Source organism: Oncorhynchus mykiss, chromosome 19, assembly GCF_057628025.1.
Source record: "Oncorhynchus mykiss isolate SJ-2025 chromosome 19, ASM5762802v1, whole genome shotgun sequence".
Taxonomy (NCBI): Eukaryota; Metazoa; Chordata; class Actinopteri; order Salmoniformes; family Salmonidae; genus Oncorhynchus; species Oncorhynchus mykiss.
The window spans coordinates 44,685,577-44,698,981 of NC_143040.1; positions in this window are offsets into that span (position 1 = coordinate 44,685,577).

Here is a 13,405-nt window from a genome sequence, read left to right on the forward strand (position 1 = left end):
TCCATATTAATGTCCATGATTTTGGAATGAGATTTTCGACGATCAGGTGTCCATATACTTTTGGCAAAGTGTATGTAGTAAATGGCTTGTATAAAACAGCCTGCAGGTGTTTTGTTTTATTACAGTAAAAGCTTGCTGTGGTTTGCAGTGTGAAATGTTCGGCCGACAGCTGGCATTTAGAGTAATTTTGGGGGTGCTTATACTTGTCCTATTTCACACGTATGTATTTATACAGCTGTGTGAATTGGAAATTCGTTTTTTTGCATATCCCAACTCTCCGTGAGAGTGGGGCCACAGCCTGCCATTATCAATGGTGACCCTGGAGGAATTAGGCTAAAGTGCCTTGCTCAAGGGCACATTAACTGATTTTTCACCTTGTTGACTCTGGGATTCAAACTAGCAACCCAACGCTCCAACCGCTAGGCTGCCTGCCACCACCATTTTAGCAATGGGATTGTATCTCCCATTTTGTGTCTTTGGTGTGTGTGTTGGTTGCTGACATTGCTCTGTGTGTTGTAGCTCCTACAACATCTCCTGCAGCTGTGACATGAGAGTAATCCCTCTTCCCATACTGCCCCTGCTGTGCACCGCTACATACATACACACACACACACACACACACACACACACACACACACACACACACACACACACACACACACACACACACACACACACACACACACACACACACACACACACACACACACACACACACATATCTCCGCTTACTGCCCCCACTGCGCTGAGCACGGCTGCCCTACATGTAAAATATTGATGTCTATCCACCAGGCTTAATTTAACCCTGGGAGGAAGGTGGGTTGTTACTCATCCAACAGACCCCTCCCACCTCCCCTCTCCTGGAATCGGAGCAGCAACCTTTCCCGGACTGACTCTCTCTAGACATAACACCAAGAAATGGACAGGTTACTGGCCAGCTGGATTAGAGTATCTGTAAATACTCTGCCTCTGTCTCTGTCGGTTATAATTACTTGGCCATTGCTGTAAACAACAACCATTGTTTCCCTCTTCCCACATTGGGTGTTATTGTGTGTGTGTGGTCTGAGCTTTCCAGCTTGGTCATATGGTGTGAATTAAGTGGGGTGGCAGTAGCCTAGTAGTTAGAGTGTTGGGCCAGTAACTGAAAGGTTGCTGGATCGAATCCCCGGGCTGACAAGGTAAAAATCTGCTGTTTTGCCCCTGAACAAGGCAGTTAACACACTGTTTTCCGGTAGGCCGTCATTGTAAATAAGAATTTGTTCTTAACTGACTTGCTAGTTAAATAAAGGTTAAATAAATATTTTTTCAAACATTTAAATTGGCTGGCTCCCTACAATATTTATCCCAGTTTCTTTGAATAATCCAGTAGGGATGGTTTCTTCCACCATGGAAAATAAGGTGAGGATGCTCCTTAAGGAATCTGAACTCAGCCTGACTCCTAGAGCTTATAGTGGAACTGAGGAGCGTTCGTGTGTGTGTGTGTGTGTGTGTGTGTGTGTGTGTGTGTGTGTGTGTGTGTGTGTGTGTGTGTGTGTGTGTGTGTGTGTGTGTGTGTGTGTGTGTGTGTGTGTGTGTGTGTGTGTGTGTGTGTGTGTGTGTGTGTGTGTGTGTGTGTGTGTGTGTGTGTGTGTGTGTGTGTGTGTGTGTGTGTGTGTGTGTGTGTGTGTGTGTGTGTGAGGATGGTTATACTATTCTGAGGTCTTGCTCTGTATGGGCGATACTGATTGATCAAGGTGGTTTGTGAGAGGATGTAGTCTCCAGCTAGACTGTAAACTGCTGATAAATAATTGATCAGTTAAAGGTGATCAATAATGAAGAACATGTATTTGTGTTGTGTACGTATGACCACCTGGATGCTTCGATTGACTGTTTTCCCTTTCACTAACATTAAGCCTAGTGGTACTGCTGTGTCAATGGAAACAATGTCACTGTGGATTTTTGTTGAGTTATGTACAGTCGTGGCCAAAAGTTTTGAGAATGACACAAATATTCATTTCCACAAAGTTTGCTGCTTCAGTGTTTCTAGATATTTTTGTCAGATATTATTATGGAATACTGAAGTATAATTACAAGCATTTCATAAGTGTCAAAGGCTTTTATTGACAATTACATGAAATTGATGCAAAGAGTCAATATTTGCAATGTTGACCCTTCTTTTTCAAGACCTCTGCAATCCGCCCTGGCATGCTGTCAATTAACTTCTGGGCCAGATCCTGACTGATGGCAGCCCATTCTTGCATAATCAATGCTTGGAGTTTGTCAGAATTTGTGGGTTTTGTTTGTCCACCCGCCTCTTGAGGATTGAAGTTCTCAATGGGATTAAGGTCTGGGGAGTTTCCTGGCCATGGACCCAAAATATCGATGTTTTGTTCCCCGAGCCACTTAGTTATCACTTTTGCCTTATGGCAAGGTGCTCCATCATGCTGGAAAAGGCATTGTTCATCACCAAACTGTTCCTGGATGGTTGGGAGAAGTTGTTCTTGGAGGATGTGTTGGTACCATTCTTTATTCATGGCTGTGTTCTTAGGCAAATTTGTTAGTGAGCCCACTCCCTTGGCTGAGAAGCAACCCCACACATGAATGGTCTCAGGATGCTTTACTGTTGGCATGACACAGGACTGATTGTAGCGCTCACCTTGTCTTCTCCGGACAAGCTTTTTTCTGGATGCCCCAAACAATCGGAAAGGGGATTCATCAGAGAAAATGACTTTACCCCAGTCATCAGCAGTCAATTCCCTGTACCTTTTGCATAATATCAGTCTGTCTCTGATGTTTTTCCTGGAGAGAAGTGGCTTCTTTGCTGCTCTTCTTGACACCAGGAAATCCTCCAAAAGTCTTAGCCCTTTTTGTCCAAAGCAATGATGACGGCACGTGTTCTCTTGCAGGTAACCATGATTGACAGAGGAAGAACAATGATTCCAAGCACCACCCTCCTTTTGAATCTTCCAGTCTGTTATTCGAACTCAATCAGCATGACAGAGTGATCTCCAGCCTTGTCCTCATCAACACTCACACCTGTGTTAACGAGAGAATCACTGACATGATGTCAGCTGGTCCTTTTGTGGCAGGGCTGAAATGCAGTGGAAATGTTTTTTGGGGGGATTCAGCTCATTTGCATGGCAAAGAGGGACTTCGCAATTAATTGCAATTCATCTGATCACTCTTCATAACATTCTGGAGTATGTGCAAATTGCCATCATACAAACTGAGCCAGCAGACTTTGTGAAAATTTATATTTGTGTCATTCTCAAAACTTTTGGCCATGACTGTACATTTATCCATAAATGCTGGAAATGTGTAAATTTCACAAGAATAGTCACTAGACATCATGCTTTGTAAACAACAGGTGTTCCCAACAATGCAGAGAGAAAAATGAGTAATGATAATTTGGCAATATACACGGGGTAACAGTACCAAATCCATGTATAGGGGTACGAAATAAGGTAGTTATGCACACATAGTTAGGGGTAAAGTGACTAGGCAACATGATAGATAATGAAACATTAATTAGCAGCAGTGTATGTGATGAGTCAAAAGGGATCAATGCAGATAGTCCAGGCAGCTAGTTGGTTAACTATATAGCAGTCTTATGGCTTGGGGTAGAAGCTGTTCAGGATCCTCTTGGTTCCAGACTTGATGCGTTGGTACAGTTTGCTGTGCGGTAGCAGAGAAAACAATCTATGACTTGGGTGGCTAGAGTCTTTGACAATATTTAGGGCCTTCCTCTGACACCGCCTGGTATAGTGATGTACTGGGCCATTCACACTACCCTCTTTGGCACCTTGCGGTCGGATGCCATACCAAGGAGCGATGCAGCCAGTCAAGATGCTTTCAGTGGTGCTGCTGTATAACTTTTTGAGGATCTGAGGGCCCATGCTAAATCTATTCAGCCTCTTGAGGGTGAAGAGGCGTTGTCGTGCCATCTTCACGACCGTGTAGGTGTGTGTGGACCATGTTAATTCCTTAGTGATCTGGAAACAGAGGAACTTGAAGCTATCGATCAGCTCCACTACAGCCCCATCGATGTGGATGGGAGTGTGCTCGGCCCTCCGTTTCCTATAGTCCACGATCAGCTCCTTTGTCTTGCTGACATTGAGGGAGAAGTTGTTGTCCTGGCACCACAATGCCAGGTCACTGAACTCCCTATAGGCCGTCTCATTGTCGTCAGTGATGAGGCCTACCACCATCGTGTCATCAGCACTTAATGATGGTGTTGTAGTCATGGGTGAACAGGGAGTACAGTACTTATAGTACTCATGTTGAGGGTCAGCGTGACAAATGTGTTTTTGCCTACCCTGACCATCTGGGGGTGGCCATCTGGTGGTCAGTCCCAGGGTTCTGAGCTTAGTGATGAGCTTGGAGGGCACTATGATGTTGAATGCTGAGCTGTAGTCAATGAAGAGCATTCTCACATAGGTGTTCCTCTTGTCCTAGTGGGAGAGGGCGGTGTGGAGTGCAATAGAGATTGCATCATCTGTCGATCTGTTTGGGTTGGTGTGGGAATTGGAGTGGGTCCAGGGTGTCTGGGATGATAGTGTTGATGTGAGCCAATACCAGCATTTCAAAGCATTTCAGGCTACAGATGTGAATGCTACGGGCCTACAGTCATTTAGACAGGTTACCTTGGCGTTCTTGGGCACAGGGACTATGGTAGTTTGTTTGAATCATGTAGGTATTACAGACTGGGTCAGGGAGCGGTTGAAAATGTCAGCACTTGCAAGCTGGTCACGACTGCTCTGAGTACACGTCCTGGTAATTGTATTTTTTTATTTTATTTGACCTTTATTTAACTAGGCAAGTCAGTTATGAACAAATTATTATTTTCAATGACAGCCTAGGAACAGTGGGTTAACTGACTTGTTCAGGGGCAGAACGACAGTATTTTTTACCTTGTCAGATCAGGGATTCGATCTTGCAACCTTTCGGTTACTAGTCCAACGCTCAAACCACAAGGCTACCTGCCGCCCTGTGGCCTTGTGAATATTAACCTGTTTGAAGGTCTTCCTCACATTGGCTATGGGGAGAGAGAGAGCACACAGTCATCGGAAACAGCTGGTGCTCTCATGTATGGTTCCGTGTTGCTTGCCACGAAGCGAGCATAAAAGGCATTTAGCTTGTTTGGTCCCATTTCGACAAAATGAACCCTCCTACCATAAGCACACGCGCACACACACACACACACAATATATATAGTATAGGCCTAGTGCACACTGAGTGTACAAAACATTAAGGACACATGCTCTTTCTATGACATAGACTGACCAGGTGAATCCAATGATCCTTTATTTATGTCACTTGCTAAATCAACTTCCATCAGTGTAGATGAAGGGGAGGAAACAGATTTAAGAAGGATTGTTAAGCCTTGAGACAATTGAGACATGTATTGTGTATGCTTTCCATTCAGAGGGTGAATGTGCAAGACAAAATATTTAAGTGCCTTTGAACGGGGTATGGTAGTATGTTGTGTCAAGGACTGCAACGCTGCTGGGTTTTTCACGCTCAACAGTTTCCTATGTGGATCAAGAATGGTTCACCACCTAAAGGACATCCATCCAATTTTACACAACTGTGGGAAGCATTGGCGCCCATATGAACCAGCATCCCTGTGGAATGCTTTCGACACCTTGTAGAGTCATACCTCAATGAATTGAATCATACCTCAGCACATCTCAATATTAGGAAGGTGTTCTTAATGTTTTGTACACTCAGTGTATATGCCTCTTCAACAGGAATTGGCAGAGTTTCAAGCAGCAGAAAGACTGTTACTCCATCTTCCCCCCCCCCCCCATCATGCACCATGCTCTTCTGCTCTACTGGACACCAACACACAGAGATCTTTAAATAATGATTTTGCATGGGCCGCTGCCTGCGCCTTGCATCCAGGAGAGACGGGAGAGAGTGCTTTAATTGTCCAGTGCGCTCCAGCGGCTCGAATACGAGAGGGGAGTTAAGGGTTCGCAACCTTCAATCATTTCTGAATTAAATATGCCCTGGAAGCACACTGTGCACGCACACACACACACACACACACACACAGCGCAGAGTTCATTCAGGAGTCAACGGTATCAGGTGCTATATTTCAGCACTGTGGTGTTAGAAAGGGAGGGAGATGTTGAGTGACAGAGTTATTCACCCACAACCACAGAGAGGTGACATACCAGGGTGACCAGAGCTGCATACCAAATGGAACACTATTCCCTATATAGTGGACTACTTTTCAGGGCTCTGGTCAAATGTAGTGCACTATATAGGGATTAGGTTGCAATTTAAGACACTGCCCAGGTCCTAGGGAGGTCCGGTCAACAGTATGCTTTACACTACCTCTACGTCTCCCAGGCCAGAACAAGAACTAAACCCTCTCAACCCTTTAATTTCCCTGACTACATCTTTCACTGTGTTTTTGGTGCCTACTTGTGTTGTTTTGTTCACAAAGTGCCTCTGTCATTGGGGATTACTGTTTATTTTCCTTGGCCGGGTTAGCACTGGGCAAATGAGGGAGGGAGTGAGTGATGGATGCACAAGGAGAGAGGGGAATAGAGGTAGGCAGAGGGAGGAAGGCAAATGAAGGAGATAGTAGGCAATGAACCTCCAGCGCTGAATGCCAAATCGGGTGCAACCGATTGGTGCAATCACAGTCAGTCTCAGCGCAGGGCCCAGCGCAGGGCTGAGCTGTCTTCTGAGCATGCTGTCAGCCAAGCATCATAAACTGTCTGGGTTTGTGGGATTAAAGCGTGTGGGATTGAGTGTTAGGATAGTAGTGAGGCCTGCAGGTCCCGGGAAATGGAATCTTAGCCCCCCAGTAAAGGAAATGGAACAGGTTCCATCCTAGCTCCCCAGTAAAGGAAATTTAGCAGGTTCCCTCTTAGCCCCCGAGTAAAGGAAATGGAGCAGGTTCCATCTTAGCCCCCCAGTAAAGGAAATGGAACAGGTTCCATCTTAGCCCCCCAGTAAAGTAAATGAAACAGGTTCCCTCTTAGCCCCCCAGTAAAGGAAATGGAACAGGTTCCATCTTAGCCCCCCAGTAAAGGAAATAGAACAGGTTCCATCTTAGCCCCCCAGTAAAGGAAATGGACCAGGTTCCCTCTTAGCCCCCCAGTAAAGGAAATGGAACAGGTTCCATCCTAGCTCCCCAGTAAAGGAAATGGAGCAGGTTGCGTGCGCTAAGCGTGGTAAAATAAATGTACTGTACACATATGTTAATCAATCCTTTCAATCGTCAATGGGCCTGTGCATAGCCAGGGGCTAAAATAGAACTTGGTTGTATTTTAGACGCTTGACACACTGCAAGTCCTGCCTCTCCCATCTACACATTGTTTTTTACGAGCATGTGCCCAAGGTGGTGATTGCAGTAGCAGTGCGTGTGTCAAAATAACTGGGGAAGCCAAGCAAAAAAACAAAATATATTACAACATATGTGTTGTGATAATTGCATTGTTTGCTCTATAACCTGTTAGTTCATATGCCTTAACACCGTGATATATAGGCCTTAGGCCTAGACAATAAGAAGACAGTGGCATAATAAACTCAACGACACATTTCATTCATTACAAAACCAGAGAGCAACATCTGTCTGGTGAAGTCCACAAAGCATATTGCATGTAACAAACAGTTACATGACCTACAGCATGGTCAAGCATGGTAATGTTTCTGTTCTAAACTATTGATTTAGAACCACAGAGAGTTGCCGCAAGTCGCAAAGAAAACAGGAGCTGCCTCCTGGAAGCCTGGCTTCCCTTGGCATCCATGAATACACACCACTGGTTGATTGAAAGAGGAACGAGGTCCACACCTGCCCAGTTGGTGAAGGTAATGCACCTTAAAGTTGGTTGCCAAGCGCAATAAAATCCACAGAAGATGAAGATGAACGAGGAGAGATTTCTGAAAGAAAACAAACTAAAAACAAATTATATTTCCCCTTTTTATGTGTGTATTAATTGTCGGAGTAGAGAACACACGATTTTGTATGACTCAACATGGGTCAAAATTCTACAAAGAACCACAAAAAAAAGGACCATATGCATTTCAGGTAAAATAACAACCCAATTATAAAATACACTGTCTGTAAAATGTATATAGTATGCATAAGCTGGAAGTAGAAGCCTATGTGTTGTTGTCTATTAGTTTACTCTAATTAGGGGAGGTAGGGTTAGGTGAAAATAATAAAGGAATATATATTTACAAAAAATATATAATGGGGGATTGGAAATGCAGACAATTACATTGATTGAAACTACAATCTATCAGTAATGTTAAAGATAATCTACCCCCTAAAAAAACATATACACCACCGTTCAAAGGTTTCATAGTTTTGATGTCTTCACTCTTATTCTACAATATAGAAAATAGTTTAAAAAAAAGATTTTAAAAAGTATGTATACCGTTCAAACGTTTGAGGTACTTAGAAATGTCCTTGTTTTTGAAAGAAAAGCACTTTTTTTTGTCCATTAAAATAGCATCAAATTGATCAGAAATACAGTGTAGACATTGTTAATGTTGTAAATTAGTATTGTAGCTGGAAACGGCTGATAGGTGTACAGAGGCCCATTATCAGCAACCATCACTCCTGTGTTCCAATGGCACATTGTGTTAGCTAATCCAAATTGATCATTTTAAAAGGCTAATTCATCATTAGAAAACCCTTTTGCAGTTCTGTTAGCAAGCTGAAAAATGTTGTGCTGATTTTAAAGAAGCAATACAACTGGCCTTCTTTAGACTAGTTGAGTATCTGGAGCATCAGCATTTGTGGGTTCAATTACAGGCTCAAAATGGACAGAAACAAAGAACACCCTTCTGAAACTCATCAGTCTATTCTTGTTCTGAGAAATGAAGGCTATTCCATGCGAGAAATTGCCAAGAAACTGAAGATCTCATACAATGCTGTGTACTACCCCCTTCACAGAACAGCACAAACTGGATTTAAACAGAATAGAAAGAGGAGTGGGAGGCCCTGGTGCACAACTGAGCAAGAGGACAAGTACATTAGAGTGTGTAGTTTGAGAAACAGATGCCTCACAAGTCCTCAACTGGCAGCTTCATTAAATAGTACCCGCAAAACACCAGTCTCAACATCAACAGTGAAGAGGCGACTCCGGGATGTTGGCCTTCTAGGCAGAGTTGCAAAGAAAAAGCCATATCTCAGACTGGACAATAAAAAGAAAAGATTAAGATGGGCCAAAGAACACAGACACTGGACAGAGGAAGATTGGAAAAAAGTGTTATGGACAGATGAATCTAAGTTTGAGTTGTTTGGATCACAAAGAGGAACATTCGTGAGACGCAGAAAATATTAAAAGATGCTGGAGGAGTGCTTGACGCCATCTGTCAAGCATGGTGTAGGCAATGTGAAGGTCTGTGGGTGCTTTGGTGGTGGTAAAGTGGGAGATTTGTACATGGTAAAATGGATCTTGAAGGAAGACTCTCTCTCCCTTTTGCAACGCCATGCCATATCCTGTTGACGGCTCTTAATTGGAGCAAATTTCCTCCTACAACAGACAATGATCCAAACTATGCAATAACTATTTAGGGAAGAAGCAGTCAGCTGGTATTCTGTCTATAATGAAGTGGCCAGCACAGTCATCGGATCTCAACCCTATTGAGCTTTTGTGAGAGCAGCTTGACAGTATGGTACATAAGAAGTGCCCATCAAGCCAATCCAATTTGGGGTAGGTGCTTCAGGAAGCATGGGGTGAAATCTCTTCAGATTACCTAAACAAATTGACAACTAGAATGCCAAAGCTCTGCAAGGCTGTAATTGCGGTAAATGGAGGATTATTTGTCGAAAGCAAAGTAAAATAATCATTATTTATAACCTTGTCAACATCTAGACTATATTTTCTATTCATTTTGCAACTCATTTCATGTATGTTTTCATGGAAAACAAGGACATTTCTAAGTGACCCCAAACTTTTGACTGGTAGAGTATATATACAGTGGGGCAAAAAAGTATTTAGTCAGCCACCAATTGTGCAAGTTCTCCCACTTAAAAAAATGAGAGAGGCCTGTAATTTTCATCATAGGTACACTTCAACTATGACAGACAAAATGAGAAAAAAAATCCAGAAAATCACATTGTAGGATTTTTAATGAATTTATTTGCAAATTATGGTGGAAAATAAGTATTTGGTCAATAACAAAAGTTTATCTCAATACTTTGTTATATACCCTTTGTTGGCAATGACAGAGGTCAAACGTTTTCTGTAAGTCTTCACAAGGTTTTCACACACTGTTGCTGGTATTTTGGCCCATTCCTCCATGCAGATCTCCTCTAGAGCAGTGATGTTTTGGGGCTGTTGCTGGGCAACACGGACTTTCAACTCCCTCCAAATATTTTCTATGGGGTTGAGATCTGGAGACTGGCTAGGCCACTCCAGGACCTTGAAATGCTTCTTACGAAGCCACTCCTTCGTTGCCCGGGCGGTGTGTTTGGGATCATTGTCATGCTGAAAGACCCAGCCACGTTTCATCTCCAATGCCCTTGCTGATGGAAGGAGGTTTTCACTCAAAATCTCACGATACATGGCCCCATTCATTCTTTCCTTTACACGGATCAGTCGTCCTGGTCCCTTTGCAGAAAAACAGCCCCAAAGCATGATGTTTCCACCCCCATGCTTCACAGTAGGTATGGTGTTCTTTGGATGCAACTCAGCATTCTTTGTCCTCCAAACACGACGAGTAAGGTTTTACCAAAAAGTTATATTTTGGTTTCATCTGACCATATGACATTCTCCCAATCTTCTTCTGGATCATCCAAATGCTCTCTAGCAAACTTCAGACGGGCCTGGACATGTACTGGCTTAAGCAGGGGGACACGTCTGGCACTGGCAGGATTTGAGTCCCTGGCGGCGTAGTGTGTTACTGATGGTAGGTAGGCTTTGTTACTTTGGTCCCAGCTCTCTGCAGGTCATTCACTAGGTCCCCCCGTGTGGTTCTGGGATTTTTGCTCACCGTTCTTGTGATCATTTTGACCCCACGGGGTGGGATCTTGCGTGGAGCCCCAGATCGAGGGAGATTGTCAGTGGTCTTGTATGTCTTCCATTTGCTAATAATTGCTCCCACATTTGATTTCTTCAAACCAAGCTGCTTACCTATTGCAGATTCAGTCTTCCCAGCCTGGTGCAGGTCTACAATTTTGTTTCTGGTGTCCTTTGACAGCTCTTTGGTCTTGGCCATAGTGGAGCTTGGAGTGTGACTGTTTGAGGTTGTGGACAGGTGTCTTTTATACTGATAACAAGTTCAAACAGGTGCCATGAATACAGGTAACGAGTGGAGGACAGAGGAGCCTCTTAAAGAAGAAGTTACAGGTCTGTGAGACCCAGAACTCTTGCTTGTTTGTAGGTGACCAAATACTTATTTTCCACCATAATTTGCAAATAAATTCATTAAAAATCCTACAATGTGATTTTCTGGATTTTTCTCATTTTGTCTGTCATAGTTGAAGTGTACCTATGATGAAAATTACAGGCCTCTCATCTTTTTAAGTGGGAGAACTTGCACAATTGGTGGCAGACTAAATACTTTTTTGCCCCACTGTATTATGATCAAGAACAAATTAGCTAGCAACAGCAAGCAAGCTAAATGCCCATGAATGCTTGTGTGTTTCAACCTGTCCCCAAACTAATATAGTTGGTTCACAGTTTTGATATTTTAACCGGCGTGTCATGAACACATCTGGGCACGATGGCGCATGCGCGGAGCCGGTCTGGTCAGCATGTTAGGTTTAGCTTAGTTCCAAACATTTTACAATAAACAGGAGCGCTCATCAGTGTATTGGTCTCAATCTTAATTTCATTTATTCTTTGTACCCAGCACCTGCAAGTTATTGGATGTGCGTTCTCTATATTTGTGTTAGGACCAAACCTAGTGAGAGAGTGTTGTCTTCAAGTCATCTTCCATAGGAGGATCTGATCCAGCTTGACCCAAACAGATTAATGGACCTGTTTTGTGCTTTTCTGGGAAAAGAATGGCTAGTACACTCCTTTTGACCTTTCAGAAAATAAATGTTTCCAGTCTGTCAAACAGCCATGGTGGAGCTCATTAGGGCCCACAGCAAGGCTGTAGTGTGTGTGTGTTCAGAGGAAGACATTGTTAATGCCATCATAACCTCTCATCATATCTGCTTTACAGGTCTGAATTCTCTCCCTGGGTTTGCCTCAGACAGGGAAGCTGAAACACAGACAAACGGTGAGTCACGTGCTGCTTGACAGAGGGGCCAAGAGGTGTGGGCCGCCGGCACGCCACGGTGAGAACCCCCCCCCCCCTCCCCTCCTGTCATTGCGCTCCGTTCCCCACCACTGAACAGCACAGCAGCAGCCAGTACACACGCTACAGCACTGCTCGTGAACACTGACACAAGGCCGAGAAATGGCCATCCATGGTTGTCTTCATCTTTCCTAATTGGCCAACTGTTTGTAGCGGTCTTCAAGCCTTTGCCGCTCTCAGCTACATGTTGAGGAACGATGACTGGGGTTGAGCAGTACGCAGGGGAGATTACCAGCAGTACTTCTGAAAAGGAGGACGTTAATAAACCGGTCTGATTACATCACTGGAAGCAGGGAGACACATATGCTTCCCTAAATCACTGGGAGGGGTGGGAAACTCGATTGATTCTGTGGCTTTACGTGCCGAGGGCCCTATACAATAGCAGATAAATATTATCTATTTCTCCCTCTCTCTCCCTTTACAAACTCCCACGTGCCTTTTCAAATCCGTCATCCCAGCCCCAGCATGCGCCCTCCGCTGCTGTTGCTTGGCAACCCACGGTCTCGCTCTCTTTCTGTGAAGGAAGACGCTCTCGACATCCGACCGCTCTGCTCGGAAAAGTGAAGTCCTCATGAAACACAACACGTAATCATATTGAGTAACACAGCGCCCAAAAAAGATACGTGTTGCTATGGTGATCCCCGTCTAACTCATTCTCTGCTGTAAGTGGTTCCTAGAGTATGGGCAGCAGTGAGCGGTAGATTTGGTTGCCTTGGAAGGGAAGCAGGCTCAGCTCCGGATCGTTGCTAGACTTTTAAGACAGCCATTCGTTTCAAGCTAACGGGTCAACATCTGGTATAGATAGGGAGTAGGGGGGGGGGGGGGGGGGGGGGGGGGGGTTCGCACCAATCCATTCAGCCACTTAATAACTTCCTGGATAGTGATCTCCTTCAGGTTTCTGATAGAATAAAAAGAAACGTGGGCTGTATCTTTTTATCTAAAATTAGATGCCAGTCATCAAATCATAGGTCAGGTAATTATCAGAATGGGTAATTAATGTCAGTGTAGAAGCAGGGTGAGGGTGTGCATTAATAAATTGAAGGACAGAATGAGATATTTGGGTTATCAAACCAGTCCTATTCTAATGTAATACAATTCCTTCACAACAGACAGATCCGCACACACACACAAAGGAAAGGAGTTAAGG